General features: G+C 45.9%; 1 protein-coding gene across 4 annotated transcripts in view; it reads left to right on the top strand.

The window, feature by feature from the left end:
* Positions 1–22,406, top strand: part of LOC309650258 (heparan sulfate glucosamine 3-O-sulfotransferase 3A1) — a 442,514-nt gene that overhangs the window by 48,929 nt on the left and 371,179 nt on the right. For all 4 annotated transcript variants that reach the window (XR_014257467.1, XR_014257468.1, XR_014257469.1 and 1 more), the window contains exon 3: positions 3,217–3,270. The gene's annotated coding sequence lies outside the window, so the exon portion shown is untranslated. The remainder of the gene's footprint in view (positions 1–3,216; positions 3,271–22,406) is intronic.

Genomic DNA, 22,406 nt, shown 5'->3' with positions numbered 1-22,406 from the left:
AGCCACCCCCATGAAAAGAAAGGTGTATTTATCCCTATTGGGTGCGCTTGCTCCCAAACTCTCTCAGTGGCACAGCAAGGGAATGTGTATATACATCTGTATTTATTTCTGTGTCTGGCTCTATCCTTGAAAACTACCTGTTCACTCTCATCCCTCCAGTTCCAACCCAACAGCACAGGGTTTATTTTAGCTTTCTCCCTTTCATTTCTCTGATAGTGAAGCCAGGCCCCCATTTCCTTAACTGATTTACTGATTTGATCAATGCTCCTGTATGTGACCGATTCCCCCTCGCCCTCCACGGCCGAGTCTCCCCTCATGGGATGCCCTCCTCACCTGCTCAGACTCTTGTACCTCGACCACTGTGTTTCCTTCCCGTTCCTGCACAGGTGCTGGCCCTTGTTCTGACCCACTCCACAGCTTTAAGGCTGAATTGTTCAGGATGAGAAGAGAAGGGAAGAGGAAACAGGGCGTCTTTATCTTAATTTATGCCAGTTACCCCAAGAGACTCAGGACCCCCAGGCTGTCCCCGATTTCCAGGACGTGAATGCCCACGAGGCTCCGTGGTCAGTGAGGCAGCTTGCAGCCGCGGTTGGGGATCCTACCCCCTTCCCTGGTGCGTTTTCCTCCTGGCGCTTGTTGCTCTCCCCTGTGTTGGTTGGATGGAGTCTTACCCCTCCAGTGCTCAGGGCTGCGCCTGGCACGTGGAGGCATCAGGGAATATTTGCTTGATGAGTGAGCCCCAGGAGAGCGCCGTCCCACCTGGGCCGGGAGTCTCCGAGTCCACCCCCGAGGGTGCTTGTTGTGGCCGTCCTGAGGCCAGCTAAGGCTTGCGTGCCCTCCATCCCGACGCCCCGGCAGGTGGCACGTCCTCTGGCCGGCGCGGCGCCGGTGACATGGGAGCCGACGAGTGGAGGAAGTGTCGTTAGCATCATTCATTGCTTATGTTGTACAGGCTGTCAGAACTAATGAAAGTTTATGACAGACGGGCAACCACCAGCTTCCCCGTGTTATTTATCTTTCTCGCTTCTGGCTCGGAGCACTGGGTGATTTTTCATTTACATTTAAAAATGCCAAGATGATTAAGCGTAATTCGCCTACTCAGAAAACTAGCAAATTGTATCAGTGCGCAGATGTAATGAATAATCATCAGGCATGAGGAATGAGGAGCCGTTAAGCAGGATAGTCTGTCTTATCCCAGTTCCCCTCCCTCCCCCCGCCACCACGTCCACCAGTTCCCAAACACCAGGGACGTGCATCACAGGTTTTTCCTTTGCTCATACCTGGTGTTTGCAGTATGTGCAGTGACAAACAAAAGGTTCTTAGGAGTTGTGACGCAGGTGCCCGCGGCTCAATAGATTTATTTGTAGCAGCCTTAGAGGGATGATGCAAATAGATGTAATACATGGGGGTTGGGGGGAGGGATTTTTTAAAAAATAGAAAATTTAACGTAAGAAAAGATGGAGGTCCCAGGAGACAGGTTAATCCTAGAGTGACAAGACTCAAGATTGTGAGACTGTGTTTATATAACCAAGAGAAACCCGCAGAACCAATTAATCACAGAGACCCAAACCTGGGAGCTGTATGTACTTGGAAAAATTCTTTTGTATACACGGCTGGTTCTCTTATCTTCTCATTCCTGCAGTGTTATCTGTGCTCCCATCCCCACCTGCTGTTGCAGGATCTCCAGCCTCTGCAGTTCCCTGCTCCCCACAAATTACTTCCCGGGGCATGGGGGGGGCGGTCTCTAGAGGTATCTCACATGTGTTCACTAACAAACGGTTAGGTCTCGTGTAACATCTGCATTGGTTTTTTTCTTTATTCTCTCTGCTCCCGTGGGATTTTGCTGAGCTGCATCCTTAAGGCACCAGAGCATCAGCCCCGTGTCTTTCCTCTGGAGCCTTTCAGAGTCTGGGGAACGCTTCCTCTCCACAACCAGTGTTTTCCCAGGGATTTTAAAATTGTGCTGTTTGTGTTCCAGCACCTTCTAGATTCTTTTAGTAAACAGCTCTGGGGCGGGGAGGCAGAGCTGAAAGGCCAACATTATGCTGGTCTCGACACCCAAGCCCCAGCGTCATGACTGAGGCTTTGTGAGGGGCAGCCCTGCTCTGCTCGCCTTCCCTCTCAGGACGGGCTCCTTCCCAGAGGGCTCCTTGGGGCTTTGTGCACCTTGGCACCGGCAGGCTGGACGTGCCCAGACCTGCCTGGCTCCCCAGCGTGGGCACTGGCTCAGGCTCCTGGTGGCACATCTTGATTCAGAGGGGCGCGGTGGGGCTGGGAAGCAATTCAGACACAGGACTCGCCCTCGAGGACTTTATTACGTGAATAGACATGCAGTAAATAAGCAAGCGGTAGGGGAGGGAAAGCTAAGTGGGTGAGAGAGGCACAGATAACGGAGCAGAGAGGACAGCTACTTCCTGCAGAGTCGAAGCGGGAACGGCTTCACGGAGGTTTGCCTTGAGACGCAAACACCTGGAGGAGGTGACTAGAAAGGAATCCCAGGAAGAAGGAGCGCAGGGTGGATATTCCCAGCAACGCAAGGGGATGGCAAGGCTTCAGATGGGCCACCACCTACACTGCTGAGGGAATGTTTGGGGAAGTTATGGTGGGAAGGGGGAGTGAGACTACGTACAGGAGAGCCCTGGCCAGCGGCTGAGTCGTCTGTATCTTATTTCATATGTGGCAAAATGTACCCAACTGAGATAATACATCAGATGGAGCCATCAAAAGCCATCGAGGAGCAGCAGGGTGTGACTCTGGGTCAGGCAGGTTCACCTGGGTCAGTGCGCGTCAGATGAATAGGAGAGACTGGGGTGGGTAGACCAGTGGGGAGTCTTCTGCAATAGCATCAGGTACAGGTACAGAGATTGAAGCATCTTCTCTCTTTTCAACCGAGAAGATGATGGGGTTGGGAGATAGAGCAGGCAGGTGTTGAGGTGAGGGAGGAGAGGAGTCCAGGGAGAGCCGTACATGAGCCTTTAGGAAGAGAGAACAGCATGCTGTCCAAGAGACGGAGCGTTTTTTTGGATGGAACATGATGAATTCACACCTTCAGCGTTTGTAAGTTGGGTGGGATAAAGACAATGATTCCCATTTTCGAGGCAGGGAAATTATGACACACATTGGTAAGTGGAGTGTCCTTGCTCACAGGGTACAAGGCAGAGGTGACCCTCAAACCCAGACCTTTGGATTCTAAAAGCTTTTATCTTTTCCTTACAGACGTGCTAAGTAGATGTACAGAGAGAACAGTAGCAAAAAGGAGTCAACACAAAGGTGAGTAGTAAAAAATTATGCGATGAGTGAGGAAAACAAATGCATTGTCATGATTCCCGGGAGAACCATCAGGCAAATAAACTCTCCTAATCCAACCTAGTGAGAAATTTCCTGGGCAAGTGGATCCATGATCCCATGTAAGTCCTCTAAAAAGAGAGACTAATGAGAAATCAGCTCCAGTGAAAAACAAACTTAGAGGTAATAATTGTGGCGGGACACGGGGCATTCCTCCCCCAGGGTCCCAGGCTGTCGTATAAGAAAAGCCATAAAATCCATAATAGAAATTGCTTCACCCAGAAGCTTCTAGAAGGTCCATGCATTCATAACTGGGACGTCAGTAACAGGCCTATTGCTCTTGGTCATCCTCAGTGATAACCAGCTGCTTGTGAAGCATCTGTTTTGTGAGAACTTGGACTCTGTCATGGTCTGTTTTACATCTGGGAATGAGGTGGTGGTATGTTGTTTTTCTCTTGGGTTGGTGAGGAGGAGAGGTGGGGAGACACAGGCTTGCCAGTGTCCTATTTGTCTTTCTGTTTGTTGTTGCAACTGGCCTCATTAGATCAGGCGAGAGCTGCCAACATTTATAACTTTGGCTTTTCTAATTAAAGTTCCCCTGAAAAGGCTACCCGTCTCTTCTGACTCTCGGCAGGAATGTGCTCTCATAACACAGGCATCTGCCCCCTGGACTAACCTTTCTCGAAACCAGATAAACAAAGTAATACTAATAAAAATATCCATCTGTGCTTAAAGATAAATAGAGCATTAATATACCAAACTGAGATCTGGATTCTTTCTGAGCCAGCTTTAATGATATTAGACATCTGTTCCAGCTTGCTTTCCACTCATTTTCCATTTGCACGTTCTTACACGAAACCAACGGGAAAGCGGTTTGTCTGGGGAAAAGGGGGTGCCACTTGACCACTGTCCTCTTCTGAGGCCACTGCCCCCATAGAGGGTGAGACAGAAGTATAAACCGATGATGTGCCCTAACATTTGCCCCCCTGCTTGCGTTTCATCATGGATTTTAAGCATGGTGGTCTTTTTTTGATTTTATTTTTGGGTACCAGAATGCCAGTTTATTCATTGTCAACCGCCAGTAGAATTGTGGGTAGACCAGATGTACAAATGTTGGCGTGATAGAGGCAGTCATTTTTCTCCTGGAGTCAAGATGTGAAAGTATCTGAAAGCCATTTGTTTACCAGGAGGCCAGAAGGTCTCAGTGTGGAAAGGTGGGAGAATGATGGTTTTTCTTAAGGAGGACTGTACTTGGATGGTAGAAACCAGCCTCTCAGGGTTCCTTTAGCATTTTTAACACTCAAGAAGAATTGCAGGCAAGATGCTATTGTAGGACAGCTTTCTCCACTTAAGGGCAGACCTGTTGACCTGGGTTTCTTAGATGTAGTGCTAACTCTAAAGGGATACGAGCAAGTCAGTGGAAGCAGGGGAAAAGATGAATGGGGGCATTAAAAATTGCTACAGTGATGGGGCAGGGGTGCCACTGACTTTTAGTGTCTGAAGACCAAGGATGCCCGAGTACATCAACGTGAGGGACAGCCTTGCCCAGCCATGACTGGCCAGTCCCAAATGCTGATGACACAGTTTTGAGAGGCATCCACATTTTAAAATAGTGGAAACACTTTTTTCAAATAAAAATCTTATGTAGAATCCCCAAATATAAACCATATTAAAGAAGAGGTATTTTTTCCTGAAGGAGAGGAGGTCCCTGAAAATTTTGGGGGGGAGCGGTTTAAGAATCACTGTTTTAGGTGCTATCAGATGGGCATGCAGTTCTGATGTTTTCTTTGGTCCTACAATGTGCTAAGAATCAAGTGGTTTAAAATAATTTTTTAAAGCATAATTTTATTCCCCTTAGCATTTTATATAAAAGTTTAAAACTCTAGATAAAAATGGAAAGAATTATAAATACCCATACACGTGACACCTAGATTCTACAATTGCCAGTGTTTTTTTCCTTTTGTTTCATCACTGTCTCTCCATATATATTAGTTCATCTTACTTTTAAATTCATGTCAAAGTAAGTTGCAGACATCAGTACTTCCAAATGCATATCAAGCATTAACTAGAGTCCTATTTCTGTGTGAGATCAGATTTATGTACAATGAAATGAATAGATCCAGCGCATAGTTTATGCGTTTTAAAAATACAGTCATGCCGCTCAAACCCTTGTCAAGATGTAAGACATTTCCATTATCTCTGAAGGTTTCCTGGTAGCCCTTGTCAGCTAGCCACGCCCCCGTGCTCCATCCCCTCACTCCTGGTGAATACTGTTGCAGTCTTTTCACCAGGGATTCGTTTTACCGATTCCAGAGCTTCGTGTGAATGGGATCACCACATCCGTGCCCTGACTTCTTTCATGCAGCAGATTGCTTCTGGGACTCATCCGTTCTGTTGCTTTCATCAGCGGTTCCTTCCTTTTAAGCCAGGGGGTGGTGTTTGTGGCTGTGGACTGAAGGGAACTCTGACTTTGGTGGTTCATGGTCCAGCACTTCCACATCAGGCCACTCTCATTATTTTGGCAGAATTAGCTTTGTCTGAACAGCAGCAAACAGTCTGTCAGGAGGGTTCATTCAGGCAAACCGGCTGACGGCTTGCTGAGAGCGTCATCGTGCCTGGCGTCTGAGCGGGCCGGCTGGGCTGGTCGGCATGGCACAGCAGTCACACCCGCTCTGGGCAGAGCCAGTCAGGGGGCTTGGGGCCCTTCAGGAGCACTGCTCTCTTCTCTTCCCCAAAAGCCAGAAGGTTGGGCTGAATCCTCAGCTCTCCTGAGTTCTTTGTTTTTTTAATTGTGGTAAAACATATGTAACCTAAAATTTACTATTTTAGCCATTTTTAAGCGTACAGTTCAGTGACATTAAGTACGTTCACACTGTTGTTCTACCATCACCACCATCCGTCTCCAGAACCTTTTCATCATCCCAAACTGAGACTTTATACCCATTAAACAGTAACTCCCCAGAAGAAATAGTGACACATAGAGAACAAACGTATGGATACCAAGGGGGAAAGTGGGGGTTGGGATGAATTGAGAGATTGGGATTGACACATATACACTACTGATACTATGTATAAAATACATAACTAATGAGAACCTACTGTATAGCACAGGGAGCTCTACTCAATGCTCTGTGGTGACCTAAACGGGAAGGAAATCCAAGAAAGAGGGGATATATGTATACGTGTAGCTGATTCACTTTACTGTACAGCAGATACTATACTTATAGTTGTAAAGCAACTATACTCCAATTAAAAAAGAAAACAATAACTCCCCATCCCCCTCCCCCAGCCCCTGGCAACCCCCATCCTACTTTCTGTCTCTGTGAATTTGACAAATCTAGGGACCTCATATAAGTGCAGTCATATAATATTTGTCCTTTTGTGACTGGGGATTTCACTTAGCACAGTGTCTTCACGGTTCACGTTGTAGCACATGTCAGAATTTCCTTCCTTTTTAAGGCTGAGTAATAGTCCACCGAGTGTATAGACCACATCTTCTTTATCCATTCGTTTGTTGGTGGACATTTAGGTTGTTTCCACATCTTGCTTATTGTGAGTGATGCTGCAGTGAACATGGGAGTGCAAATGCCTGTTTGAGTCCTTGTTTTCATTTCTTTTGAGTATCTATCCAGAAGTAGAATTGTTGGATCACATGAAATTCTAGTTTTAATTTTTTGAGGAGCCTCCGTACTGTTTTCCATAGCGGCTGCACCACTTTACACGCCCACCAGCAGTGCACAGCGTTCCGGTGTCTCCACACCCTCTCCAACACTTGCTGTTTTCTGTTTTCTTTGATCATAGCCATCTTGATGGGGGTGACGTGGCATCTCATGGTGGTTTTCATTTGCATTTCTTTAATGACTAGGGATGTTGAGCATCTTTTCATGTGCGACCTATGCAGATTTTACCTGAGGGATATTCTAAGAGGGACCCGTGATCAAGGTCCAGCAGGACCACACAGATTTTTCTCTTTCTTTCCGATGGGACAAAGTCTGGGGCTAATTATCCACTGAAGACACTTAGTAGCCATCTTTATCATCATCACCCAAACACACAGTGTGGGTAAAGAGATTCATGCTCTACAAAACTCCTTCTCGTACATTATCTCATTCAGCTCTTGGGGCAGTTTCTGCAGCCTCCTCTCTCTGGGCCAAGCACCTCTTCCAAGACATCTCCCAGTGCTCACGACCCCTTCGTCACTTCGCATTTTAAGACAGGAGCCTGGATGTGCCCCACGTGATCAGAAAAGTGCTTTAGACCTCTTTGGCAGAAAATCCAGCTCTGGAAACAAGGCCCATCTGTTTAAGGCTAACCCATGGTTGCCTGTGCAGAAGTCATGGGAGATCCCATGTTCCTCCTTAAATGCCATGTGTCCTCTATCCTTTGACACTGTGATTTCTCCTGGTGGGCTAGTCATTGTCACTGTTGCTTCATCAGGGGCTCCTGAGAGTCTACTCTGTTAGTGTGTTCTTTCAGTGGGTTTTAGTGGTTCTCCCTCTGGGAAGAGTGAAATTCGTGCATTTATTCACTCATTCATTCAGCCATTGTGTATTTATTGAGTGTCCACTGTGTATAGTAACTACAGTAAACACTGGAGATACAGTGGTGAACAAACAAGAGATAACGTCTGGTGCCCTGGATCCAGGGAACTTGGATGGGCCAGGCAAGACCCACTTAACCACAGACAAAACTCTGCAGGGCAAAGGATGGCCACTTGGGACAAACATGCTTTTTCATCTGCCAGAAATAAACAAGCTAAGTTTGAGGCAAGAGTCCAGAGTTCCAATACTTACACTGTCCCAAGAATTCAAGGACCCATTCAGTTTTTATCACACTGTCTGTCTAACTGCCCTTTAAGTTCAGGTCTTCCCTGCAGAGCTGGTGGACTCTGGGTGCCTTGGTGATTGGAGTGTGATCTGTGAGGCACTGGGAAGAACTTTCCAGTGGCTTGAAATTCCTTTAGTGGGGGTGTCAGATATGTAGGAAGGCTTTGTAGGATACCTTGAGCCTTAAGTGGAAAACTCCACTAAAAGACAAGGAGCAGCTCAGAATCACAGTAAGCTGTAAATGAATTGATTCGCTTCTCAGCAAACGTGTATGGAGCGCCCACTATGCTCAGTGTGGACAGATGCAGAGCTCTCTCCCTTCACGGATCTCTCTCTCTCTCTCTCTGTATAGAAGCCAGTGAATATTAAACAGTAAGCAATTAATATACAGAAAAAATATTCAGAGCTCAAGAGCCGCGAAGAAACTAGAAAATGCCACCAGGAAGAGAAGGACCAGGAGTGTAGACTCACCTGGGTAGGTTTGAGAAGCAGGCTGTGAGACGAGGATGTGCGGGCACTCAGTCTAGTGGGGAGGCCGTGCCAGGAAGTGCCAGCAGAGGAGTGGGGAGGTGGGCCGGGAGAGAATACAGCTGGCAAAGGTGTGATGCCAAACGGGTGGCCACGCAGGCGCTGGGGAACCAGTGATGTCGGAGCTGTGGGACCAGGGCGAGGCATTCGGACTGAGGCTGCTCCTGGGGCTGTCAGTTCACTGGTAGGTCCAGCTGGGCCTGCATCTGGGCAGAGTGGGATCCAGTGGTCAGAGTGGCTCAGGGGGAGTCACTGATGCCAGCGCCGGGAGTCTGGCCTTGTGCACGGCCAGTGAAGACCAGGGCAGCGTTTGCTCTTTCAGGGATGACACTGCTGGGCTTGTTCTGCAGATAACAACAAACAGGAGGTAGCCATGGAGAGATCTAGGGAGAGAGCATTCAGGGCAGAGGGAACAGTGTGCACAAAGGCCCTTTTCTTGAGAAAGGATGTGATGGCCAGTATGGCTGGAGGTGAAGAGGGAGAGGCAGGCTGGGCTCCTGGTCCCCGCACGGCAGTCTAAGTGCCGTGGAAGCCAGCAGAGGGGTCTCACTGGCACGCCTGCTTTCCGTTTTGTTACCACATCTTCCTTGTTCGATCAAGTTTTCATAGTGTGGGAACGGACTGGCTACTTGGAGTAATGGGAAAAGAGCATCTCAGGCAGCCCAGGGCATGGAAAGCAGAGCCTGAGACAATGAGGACAGCACCGCCGCGCTCAGAGCTGTGGGAAGGGCCTCTGTGATGCAGTGCATCCCGCTCTCAAATGAAAGCAGCCCAGGCGGGGACCCTGGCCTATTCTGAGGATGGCCAAGCCTCGAAGAAGAAGAACAATTAGAAAGTAAAAGGATTGGAAAACGGGGAGTTTCCAGTGGCCATTTCTTTGTGTCACTCGTGATGCATTTTGACAAAGTGTGAAGCAGGGAAAAAGCCACGGGATTGCAGGACTGCCTGGCTGGGCCCGCAGAGCAGCTAACAGAGCTCGCCTGCTCCAGACAGCGGGCTCTCTCCTCCGGTTATGAATTTGGAACTGAAGCATGCAAAAGGAGATTACAGGTTAGCATTCACTGCATGCATTCAGTGAAAAATGAGACTGTCGTGCAGGCTGGGACTCAATCTACCAGGAAATGGTGGGCGCGGGAGCCCTGGCCGCTGAGCAGACGGTGGGTGGAAAACGCCCAGGCTGGAGGCTCAGGGTTTCCATAGCTTTGGGTGAGAATTTCTTCTTTCTGGCTATTAAGTCCATCCTTCCTTGTGTCTCTGACCCCACGATATTTCTTTTCCTTTTTGTTTTTGTTTTCCTCAGCTTTTTCTCCATTAAAAATGTGTTCCCTGGGTTTGAAAATTAGGTAAGTGACACGAAGAAGGCCCTTTCAGTTCTGCAGCGGGGGAGGGGAAGAGGACGGCACTGAATCAGTTCAAACCAAGACAGTACCTTAAAAATTATGTAATTTTTTGGAGACTTTAAGCCTCCTCCAGTCCAAACCCCTCCTTTTAGAGACGAACGAGCAGAGGCCCAGAGGACCCAAGTGACTTCCTCAAGTTCCCGTGGCCTCCCGGTCGGCAGAGCCTCAGTCAGAGCCTAAGTCTGTGGACTTTCATGCCAAGACTCTTTCTGTGACACCCACAGACTTATTTTTCTCCTTTATTTGTGGCGAAACTTGAGTCACTGGCAGAGTTTATTCAGAGTGCAGACAGTCGGAGCCTTTGGTGTGTGACCAAGCTTTGCTCCTTTCCACATGCCAGGGCCGTGGAAGGGACGTCATGGCCCATTGCCCCTGCTCTCTCCTTTGTGCCGGCACAAATGCCATGCCACGGCCTTGGCACCGGGGCTGCAAGGGATTGGGTTTGGTGCCCTAGCGGGGCCCGTGGCTTCAGGACAGGGGTCGCCACCCTCAGAAGAGGGAGGGAGACCGGTGGGCTATAAAATGTCAGCAGAGGCAGTAACGCGCGGTGGTTAACGCTGATCGTCCAGACCCCAGACTTTCTGGTTTTTCATCTTGCCTCTCATTCGCTCCGTGAACACGGACTGTTTATTTAACCTTCCCCCTGTAAAGCAAGGATGCAGATATCCACAGCACTGTGTTAGTTATCTATTGCTGAAGAGCGATGCTACTACACGCACAGTGGCTTGAAACAACACATACTTAATTGTCTGCAGTTTCTCTGGGTCAGGAATCCAGGCACAGCTCAGCCAGGTCCTCAGCAAGACTGGAGTCAAAGGGTCTGGCAGGGCTCAGGTCTCATCTGAGACTTGACTGGGGGAGGATCCACTCCCAAGCTCACCGAAGGTGTTAGCAAAATGTACGACCTTGTGGTCGTAGGACCAAGGGACTCATTTTCTTGTTGGCTGGTGACCAAGACCATTTGCTTTCTCAAAACCAGCCAGGGGGGGAGAGGCTCCAGCAAGCCAGGCACTATAATCACACACATGTTATCATGTCCCCTCTGCTGTATTCTAGTGAGTAAAAGCAAGTCCCAGGTCCCACCCACCACTCACTCAAAGGTATGGGTGGGGTGATTACACAAAGGTATGAACACAGAAGATGGGGATCGTGGGGTCACCTTTAGAGTCTGTCCACCACAGTGCCTCATAGGGTTATCGTGAGGAGGCAGTGGGTTAATACACATCAGGCTCTTAGAAGAGGACCCTTTCTCAGGAAGCACAGTGAGTTGGTTGTGGTGCAGGTGGTGTTCTTACCACCATCAGAAGAAGATGCCTCTAACGTGTACTTGCTCTTGGAAAGTCTGAACAGTCTTTAGGGAATCTGGGACGACAGGATTCAATTGAAACAAACACCTACGTAGTTCATAAATGAAAAAATTCCAGTAACCACTCTCGTTTAATTTCATTTTCTTAGTTGGAGATTGCATGGCGAGTGGGAAATATGCAAGGTTTGGAGTTCAAAAAGCAGTGAATTCATAGGCAGCTTTCTCTGGACTACACAAATGTTGGCTGTCATCTTCACTTTCTTCTTAAACTAGACTTTCCAAATTATTGTTCTTTTTGTAATTACGGGGTTTATATATTAAAGAAGTATGTAAGGTAGTAAAATTGCCACTGTTTTGTTTGATTTAATTTAATTTAATTTTTTTATTGAAGAGGTATTGACATATAACATTATATTAGTTTCAGGTGTACAACATAATGATTCAATATTTGTATGTACTGCAAAATGATCACCACAATAAATCTAGTTAACATCCATCACTATACATAGTTACAAAATGCTTCCATTGTGATGAGAACTTTTAAGATTGATTCTCTTATCAACTTTCAAATATACAATAAAGTATTATTAGCAGTAGTCATCATGCTGTGCTTTACATCTCCAAGACTTATTTATTTTATAACTGGAATTTTGTAACTTTTGACCCCCTTCACCCATTTCACCACCCCTCTCCCACCTCTGGCAACCACCAATCTGTTGTTTGTACCTATGAACTTGGTTTTGTTTTGTTTTTAGATTCCACATCTAAATGAGATCATATGGTATTTGTCTTTCTTTGTCTGACTTATTTCACTTAGTACAGTGTCCTCAGGGTCCATCTATGTGGTCTCAGTTCAAATTATTTTTGATTGATTAACCCCATTGGTTAAAAATGTCTTATCATGCATTCCAATATATGCATCTTTATATATATTGTAAGATATGCACAAAATAGAAATTGCAAGAGCTTGAGATAAATTAGAGCTAAGCAATAAACTGTCCTTCTAATCCTGAAGGTTTCCAACCATCATTAGCTCTTACTTCATGGTACTTTGCGTGAAGGCTGTCATCAACAACAGTGGATGTACATTCATATTTCAAACTTTTGTCAGATCTCATTAGCCCTATTCTTTTGGTTTTTTTCCTCATAGTGTGGCTGACAGAGAGATCAAATAGCAATGAGAGCTGCTTGGCCACTGTTGCTATGAGTCTACATTATCAGTATTATCGGTAGTATCTTCAGTCCCAGTGTCTTTGCAAGAATCCTTTAGGCCACTGGTCTATTTTGTAAGCGTTGGTTTGGGCTGAAATAAATCATGTAGTCATTAAGTTAATTTTACTGACCTCATATAAACTGTGATACATGAAAGTCTGCTTAAAGTGTAGATGAGAGAGGACACGTCATCCTGTTGTGGACCCATGCATTAAATGACACATGTCCCATCTTACATAGTGGGCTCATGATGGTGCCAGAGGAAATCTGTATGTTAGAAACTAGAAAACCTTAATTTATTTTCTTTTTAAGGCAAAAATAAATAATTTTACTGTACTGTTTCTATACACAAATGCATCATCTTATACTCCCTTGGGAGATGTACACACAATTTGGAGACCCCACTTATATCTCACACCACACAAATCTGTCTGCCTCCAGAGTGATTTTTGGCTTTATACAGATGTGTCTAGAAACTTCTATCCCTCGATGGTTGGTTGAGCTTTTTGATGCTCTCATCATACCCATAGCAAAACTGCCAGGTGACTCTGAGCTCTCACCCTGGAAGTGTTTTAGAAAAGTCTACAAAGTTTGCAGATGTGTCTGGGCCATGAACCGTGAGGGTCCATCCTGCCCAGGCTTTCCGAGAGAGAGGAAAAGTGCTGGCAGCCCCAGCAGCCCGCAGGGGCTCTTCCGCCATCCCTGTAAACAGGGTTGAACTGGCCTGCTTTATCTCTCTGTGCAAAATGCAGATTTAATAGGAAAGCGCCCTCGGAATCATTGCTGCCATGTTGGGTCTCCGGAGGAATTAGGGATAACAGTTTAATAACTGTAGAAAGAGCTTAGGCGCTTTGCTGTGTCGGGTGTATCTGAGTTAGCTCCTGAAAAACGAACTTGGGACATTAAACCCTTTTATCACTCAGATAGAGTAATACGGGGAAAATCCATTCCTTGGCAGGGGATGAGTTTACTAGCTTCTGAAGGGGGTGTGTGTTTGAATGTGATAGGAAGGGAGCATTTGTCAGAGTGGAAGGTGGATCAAAAGGCAAATGAATTCTTTGAGTTAAATAAGGGCTTTAATTTATCCCACTTTGAACTGCTTCACCATCAGCAGAATGTGCTACCCGGAAAGCCAGCCTGTCTTTCCAAGGTCTGTGGATGGCACAGGGGTCTCTGTCTGCTAACGCTGCATTTTAAAGGAACAAGCAGCGTTAGGGCAGATGACCAAGGCTGGGGAGGCAAGATAAATGTCTATTTTGCTAGGCCACAGGGTCCCTTTTGCTAACCTGTTCACCTAGCAGTCTGCAGAAAATAAGAGATTTAGACATAGCTGGTTCCTCTCATATTACTTAGGTGGACCTGAAGTTATCCAGCCAGACAGAGGATGGACAAATCAGGCTAGCTTAGCCCAGTGACTTCCAAATATGGGTCCATGGAGTTCCAACAGAGGTTGCCTTCTGTGGAAGACTGAAAAATGGCCACAGATTTTGTCTATTCCTGTGTTCATACCTTTGCAATGCACCACCACCGTTCCTCCCATCAAGAAGTGGAGACTGCGTCTCTGCTCTTTGAATCCGTTGAATGTGTGGCTTGTCTTGGCCAGTGGAACGCTGTCAGTTGTGATACAAGCAAAGGCTTGAAAAGCATTTGTGCATTAAGGCTTGCTGTCCTGAGGCTCTTAGAAACCATGAGAGGGCCAAGCATGTCTGTAGGATGATGAGAGACCCAGTGGTTCTCTCATCTCAGCTGGCCAAACCCTGTAAGCAGAGCCGCCTAGCTGATGGGCAGCAGAGTGCAGATGCCAGAGTGACCCGAGCTGCAGTCTGCAGAAGAACTGGCTAACTGAGCCCAGCCCATATTGCTGACTCCCAGAATCGCCAGCGAAGTAAAGGGCTGCTGTCAGAAGTCATTAGTTTTGGGTGGTGTGTTGTGCATCGAAAACTAACTACAGGCAGAACTAGGGAGGCTGAGGGGCGATCAGTATTCAGGGTTCCCAAATTTGGTTTCATGCAGAGTAGCTCTGATTTGTTTACTCTTTCATTTAAGCTCTTGATGGAGTAAAGTATTTTGGGGCTAGTGGCAGAAGGTGGAGAGCCTTTGGTTTAGTCTACAGCATCCCAGAATATTCCTGTTGCTGGTGAATGAGCCTTGAGCTAGCAGCCCTGGAGCTACTACTTCTGGTTTTGTCATTTGGAAATCTGGGGAGAGTTTCTAGGGATGGCTGATCTGTCCCCCAGTTAAATCATTCCCTTGTCATTCAAAGGGCTGCACACCTAGTCATCTTCGTTTAGGATCAGTTCCTACCGGGGAAGACAGGAGTGAATCAGCCGTGGATTTGCTGAAAGCTGTTTAGAAGATCAGCCATGTGACTTTGCTCAGCTAAACTTTCGTCTTTTGATTGCAGCCGTGGATTATTCCTACAATCATATTATGCTGTTGCTAATGCCCTAAGATAGGATTTACACTTGAGGAGGAAAGTGGGAGGTAGACTTGTTTTTGGAAGAAGTGAACCAAGAGAAAGGTACAATCTTAGGGGTCTCTGGACAAGGGATACAGATATTCAGTCCTTGTGTAATGTCTTGCTGCATAGGCATGCCATACTACCATCAGTCTTTAAGTTATTGTACAGTAGTCTGTGCAAAATGGACATGAGTAGCTTTTTCTCATCTTCCTTTCTTCCTCCTTCTTCTAACAGGGTCCCACTATCCTTTCTTCCACTGCACACAGTCTTAGTGGGACTCTTGTTCCAGGTGCCTACTCATCCCTGGTCAAGGTTGGCACATGGTCCAAGCTCAGCCCATGAGATGCTCTCATCTAAGAATCTGAAAGTTAAGCAAATGACCCAATGATATGATTGTGGCTGATTCATACTACTGAACGTTCTCTGTAGAGCCTGTCATTCATCTGTATGCTCAGGGCTGACCCTGGTCCTGGTCTCTTCGAGGTAGATTTGCTTCAATTGTGAGCTACCCATATCCTCCCAGTAGATTCATTTTCTGCTCAAGTTAGCCAGAGCCAGCTTTTGTTGGCTGCAGCTAAAGAACACTGATTGATATATTTTTCTTAGTCAAGGTTAGCATCTGTGGTGGTCACAAGTAATCTGGTTTTCCTCTCTACCTGGACATAGGGTCGAATGGCACTGTCCTGCCTTCTTTCAAGTTAGGTGTGGCCATATGATTTTCTCTGGTTGTAAAAATTGAGTGCAAATGTCATATACAGGTAGAGGTTTTAAGAGCCAGTGTAAGATAGACCCCATTCTTTTCCTCCTGCCATGGTGATTATGGGTGAACGTAGCAAGACAGAGCCTCTGTTAAGCCTCAGTTCCCAAGTGAGTCTGATGAGCAAAGCCCTCTGCTTCTCCTCCTTTTACCTGCATTGGGCGTACAGTGAGTGAGACAATAACCTTTGTTTTTATGAGGCCCTGGGATTTTGGAAATGCGTGTTACCATAGCGTAGCCTATCCCATCTTGGCTTGTAAAGCACCCTACTTGGACAAGTCACAGCCCATATTAATAACTCATCATGCAAACTACCCTCGTATTTCTCTGCTAGTTTTCTGGATCTCCATTCTCTATCAGCCAAGGATGGACAGGTTTATACCTTTGAACGTCTCATTATAAGGCAAGAGTATTCTAAACATAACAACGTTCACTCATTCCATAAGTACATATTGAGTGCCTGAACATTGATTTTATTGTTGTATCGGGTGCTATGAGAGATACAAAGGAAGAGAACATACAATCTGAATGAACTAATAATCCAATTGGAGAGACAAGACTAATATGAATTAATATCAAAGAAAGGCAATAATATAAGAAATACTGTAGGGAATCTGCAAATGCCTATTTAAGTGGTCGGGTCAAAAGGCCTGTGAGATTTAAGATAGAAGAGAGGATTTTGCTTAAGGGCAGCTTTTCCAATCAGACAGATTTGGCGGGGTCTAAAAGTTTGAATTAAAATGGAAAGGGGTCTTTCTATAGAGAGGAGACAATATAACCAAAGTTATAGACTGAGAAAAACAAGTTTTGAAAATCAGTTTAATTCAAATGGAAGAAAATTATAAGAGACAAAATTAGAAAAGTAATTGAGAGCTGGATTAGAGAAAGCCTGGAGTTCGTTTAGGAAATTTACCCCAACTTCAGGAGTCACATTCAGAATCCACAAGATGGGCAGGAAGAAGGGAAAGGAAGAGGACTTCCAGAAGTCCCCAGCAAGCTGCTTCTTCCATCTCATTGACCAAGCAGGTATCTCCTGGCCACTCCTAGCTGCCACGGAAGGCACGGAAAAGCCGCTAAAGAGCTTTTCTCACCTCTAGAATGAGGGTGGGCAAGGCTGAAGGGGTCTGAGACCAGGAATAGCCTTAGAGAAATGAACGCATCTGCTCCTTTCCTTCACGCCATCTCACAGGGATTGTTATTGCTGTGTCATTTCATTAACATAGAAATAGACTGTCATAATGAAAGATCAAATAGGTGCAGAAAGTGAGTGCCAAGAATATCCCAATATGTTAACTGTAATACTTAAAAATATTAGACACAAGGATGGTAAACTCTGTAATCATTAGAGACGATTGCCCAGTAAAGATGGGTCTTGAGCTGAGCTGGGGGAAGCCTTTAAAAGTGTACAACGTAATCCCAGCTCTGGAAGGATTTACAGTCTATGGTGAGGTAAGTCTAACACACAGGAGACACGAGTGAGTAAGGCAACTCATAAATAAGCCCTAAAACCAGAGGGCATAGAAGAAGTATTTCAGAAATGAAGAGAGGAGAGAATTAAGGATTAATTCAGGGTTAGAATCTTTAGGGAAAGGTCCATGGAAGAGGTGATTTTTAGACAGAGGCTTGAGAATCCAGCAGCATCAAGACGGGAAGAAATGGCTCTCCGGCAGACTCGTGTGGCAGGTACAAATCTTAGTTTACATATTTCAGTTGTGTGATGAATGCAACTTGATTTTTTTATAGCTCAATTTATTTCAATTCCTACTGCCTGGGTATTGGAAATATCATGCCTGTCACTTTAGGAAATAGGAGTTGCATTGAGCTTTTGGGGAATCACGCTCTTACACAGCATTTGCTGAGATGTTCCTTATTTTTCTTGCACAGCTCCATCTGGTCCAGCAGGCATTTCCATAACTTCTGTGCCACTCCGGGGTGTATGTGACCCATTTTGCATCTCTGTTACTAAGGCAGGTTCTGGGAAACTCTGTGAGACTGTATAAAACCTATCTACCCTGACATACCACACAGCCTCTTCCCTGGGGACTTACAGCCTCCACTGGGCTCTTCCCAAAAGCGATGCCTCTGCCCTTTCATCCTGCCTCACCTTTCTAGAGGTGTTTGCTTCTCTTGGGATTTCCTTGGGGTGCATTTGTTCCCCCTACATAATCTGGAATTCAACAGTATGGTCAGACATTTTAATAATACATCCAAACTAAAATTTTACATGTTTTATTTTAAAAAGTTGTTTTAATATGAAACATTTCAAATAGAGAGGTAGAGAGAATAGCAATGAACCTCTTTGTACCGATGTCACCCAATTTCTACTATTATTAACATCTTTCCATTCTTAGCACAATATTGTAAATCAACTGTACTTCAATTTAAAAAAATATATAAAATTTAAAAGCAAAAAAAAAAAACAAAACCCAAACATCTTTTCATTCTTGAGAAACAGTTACATCTTTATCTTCAGAGATAGAGATAAATTTTCTTGAAGCAAAAGCTGTTTTTTTTTTTCCTCCTAGTGAAATTTTAGTTAAATTTGGCCTCTGTGTCTAGGCTCAGAAATCAGTTGAACTGAGATGGTTTTCAAGAAGGTTAACTCTAGACAAGTCTACTGTTTCATTTTCCCGGCACTAACTCCCCGACTCAAGCTGAGCTTCCTGCTTTTCCTCCTTGTCTGTACAGGGGCCTGGTGTAGATGTGGCAACCTTTTCCCTCAGTGTCCTTCTCTATGAAATGGTTGTGATGGAACTTGGCTCCGAGGCCAGCCAGGTAGCATTCCCCTGCATGGGGACTCCTCAGAGACCATTATATATAATCACGCACTGTCACAGGCATGACATGAATGATTATGCAAAAGTTTACGCCCAATTTCCAAGTGGCTCCACAATTTGACAAAATGATGTGGCCATTTGTGAACTGCAAGCAAATGAGGGGAAATGGAGGGTATAGGATTTCTGCAGAAGTGACAGATTCATCCAGAAGCAAGCACTCTTCCATTTGACAAACCATACAAAGCAGAAATTTCTACCCTGATTGAACCAGCCTTCTACAGTATGAGTTTATGCCCAACTGTCACTAGGAAGAATTTTGCATCAGTTTTAACCGGTGGTGGCACAACCAACCTGGGCTCATTTGGGGTGGGATGAAATTGTGCATGTCCCCCACTCTCACAGGAAGCCGTTCAGGATGGGGGTAAGGCTGCCTTCAAGCTCCCAGCAGCTGGCCACCAAGTGGACACATGCCTGGTCACCACACATACAGGCTCATGCTCCCTGGCTGGCATCCCCCGAGCTTGTCCACAGTGGAAAGAGTGTGATTTCATTCCTGCGCCCAGACCTAGGAGTAATTATAAGGGAAGACTACAGAAGTCAGGGCATTCAGCTTTAGCAGCATTTACTGGGTCCCCTGTCCTAAGCCACTTCATATCCATGCTCAAGCAGGCGCATGTCCTGGGTTGTGCAGGGCAAGGTCGGGCGAATGACATTCCCTAATGATGGCCAGCAAGCCACCCGTCAAGTATACCAGGGACGGGTGGACTTCAGTGGGGGCAAAATCTGGGCTGGTCACTGGGAGGCAGGCTCTGAAGTATTTCTGTGACTCTGATACATTATTGAGCATCTCTGGGCCTCAGTTTTCTTTTCTATAAAACAGGACTCACATCTTTCTGAGATTGAAAATGTAGCATTCTGTGGTTCTGGGCTATTTCCTGGGTCCTTTCTCAAGGCTGCTGGTGAGGAGCTCCTAGGCAGGGCTGCTCCTTCTGTATGTGGTGACGTGGATTTAAACAAGAAAAGACAAGAAAAAAACCAACATCACGGGAAGGGAATTCTCCTGGTCCTGATACACGGACCTTTCCCTTTCTTATGTGTCCTGAGTTTGATGTGACAGTTGAAAGAGTCAACTGTTTTGAATTCCTGTCATTGGCTCTTTAGTGGACCTTCAGGGAGCAGAGGTTTTTGAAAGTCAAGGGTCTTACTCAAGGTCACAACAGCTGAGTGGCAGAGCTGCCTGCACACAGCAGATCTGTGGGAAGATTTCTGGGGACGCAGCCCAGAGTTGAGCCTGATTCTAAGCAATAAGCAAACCCTTCATCTACTGACAAAATGCTTGGTCTTGATAAAGCTCATCCATCACTCTGTAGACAGGGTCTACTCATCTCCCATCCACACCCACCCTCTGAATTTGGGATCTCTGTTTCCAGATTTTCTGTTCATGGCATCAGGGACTAAAAAGGGCTCTGGGGAGATGAAAATGTCCCCTGCTTCTTGCTTGTTTCAAGGGCCAAGGTGCAACCATGCCCTCTAATTCATACACCCACCCACGTGGGAGACAGGGCTGTTGGGTCACCTTCTGAGTCCTTTAAGTGTTCCTGTAAAGCTCTAACTATAGGGAACAAAATGTGGTTTCTTTTCAGTTGTGACCGGGAGGCTGGTCCTTGTGCTCAGTGGCGTGTGGTTTTAATTAATCTTCAGCATTTGAACTTTAGCCAGGCTGATGGGGACCCTCAGCCAGAGCTGCGTATCTGCAGATGCTGGGCAGTTTGCAGATGTTCTACGTGAGCTGAGAGTTTTCAAGTTGGACCTCTTTTGTCTTCTACAAATGCCACTAGTGGGGGTGGGAGGAGTAGGAAAAGCAAGTGACTTGATAACATCTTTAGAAACCAAGTAATGAGCCATTAGGAGGACTAACAATAAATAAATGCATTTTCCATTCAGTGTCTCTGTGGCAATCCAGAGGAGCATATGACTAGGAAAATGTAATGAAAGCAATTGTAACTCTTTTGGTGGAGAGGTAATTACAGTCTAGGGCAGCCTGACTGATGAAAATTACACTGCTTATAATAAATTGCCACACAGCTAAGTCTTTTCTGAAGTCCTTAGTATGATTTGTGTTTGTGCACTTACTTAAAACAGCAGGGAACAATTTATAAACATGAGCCTTTGTGGACACTGCCAGGATCGGCATTTACGATTAGAGAGCCTGTTTAAGGTTTCCTGATTTATAGAGGATAGATCATATTTTCCCAACACTCTCATGGTCAATTACAGACCTGCATGGTACATTTGGTAACTTAAAAGCAAATTTAATCCTTTTTTTTTTTTTTTTTTTTTTTCTCGTATTTGTGAGCATGCCAAGTCAGGAAAACATTTTCTTTTGGACTGAGGAGAAAGATGTTTCAAAGACAGCTTACTATTGATGGTGTCGATGGGGGTGGGGAAAAATATCGTGCCTTGTCTGTCTTCCCCGGATATAAACATTAGGGACTTCCTTATGGAAATAAAAGGCACTGGACTGAGTACCTGAGTCCCCAAGCCCTTGTCTCAGGAAAGTTCAAGAGGCCAAATAGCTGTAGTGTCATTGCCTTTCAGACCACAAAAATCAGTGTGATGGATCCGAAGGAGACTTGGACTGAAGTCACGGGGCACAGATTCTGTACCCAGTTGTGCAGTTAACCAGCTTCATGATCTTTGCCAAATCGCTAAGTCTTTCTGGATTTTCATTTTCTCATCTTTCAAATGAGGGTTGGACTCTATGGGGTCTAGGTCCCTTTGGACAAGAGGTCAGTGTTTCCGTCCCAGCTCAGGGGTTCTCAACCCTTGCTGCCCATCACAAACACCTATTACAAATCCTGAAGCCCAAGCCCCAGTCCTGATTAATTACATCAGAAGATCAGGGATCGGTATTTATATATTGAAAAATAAATGACACCACTCGGGTGGTCTAATGGGCAGCGGTGGTTGAGAGCTCTGTTTTATCTCTTTGAAATGTCTGGAAACCTGATGGCCAGGACCAGGGCAGACTGTGCCACAGGAGCACATTGCCCTGGTCCTTCCTCAGGGGTCCTTCCTCAGGGGTCCTAAGAACCACATCAACTTCTGCCATCCTAATGGGAGCAGGGCCCAGGACCCACTGCTGCCTATTCTTGGACTTCTTTCCACTTGGAACACTGCAAAAGACAAGCTGTTGGAATGGGGCTCCTAGGACAGGTTTTTGGTGGCCGCACAATTTAAACTGATTTTCCCTGGAACCTTTGGAAGAGCGGTCTCAGCAGTCTGCATTTCAGAGTCTTGAGACTCACAGAGAAAACCAGACAGGCCAGTTGCTGAGCTGGGTCCGGCCGTTGAGCGTTCAGCAGCAGTGATTCTCCATCCACCACCATCTTCCTGGCAATTCGAGGAAAGTGATACAGTGATGGGTGGAGGCCAGTCACCCTGGACACAGGAGTTGACGGTGCACATCTTCACCCAGTGCTCTGGGTAGTAACATCATATTGGTAGCTTGAACTTGGCCACGTCCGGGTGTGTTCACACTACAGAAATTGGCAAATGCTACAAATCATCACTTTTCCCCGTAAGCTGGTCATTAAACATTTGTTGTCACATCTCTGAATTGAAGAATTTAGATGCTCCCTTTCTACCCTGGCAGCTGGGACCTCCTCATATACTCCTGGGAAGAAAAAAAGCCCAGGGTAAATGCTTATATATCAGTTTTACCTCTTGCTGGCAGGTTGTTACACATGGGGAAGGCAGTAGCCTTATGTTTTGTGTGCCTTGAACTGTATGAAGTTGCCTGAGAGAGTGAGTTTATCCTGAAAAGAAATAGCAAGTGTGATCTTTTCTGTGGA

The sequence above is a fragment of the Balaenoptera physalus genome, assembly GCF_965194825.1.
Source record: "Balaenoptera physalus genome assembly, chromosome: 20".
NCBI lineage: Eukaryota > Metazoa > Chordata > Mammalia > Artiodactyla > Balaenopteridae > Balaenoptera > Balaenoptera physalus.
The sequence above is the reverse complement of the archived record's forward strand: the minus strand, read 5'-3'. Positions and strand labels throughout refer to the sequence as shown.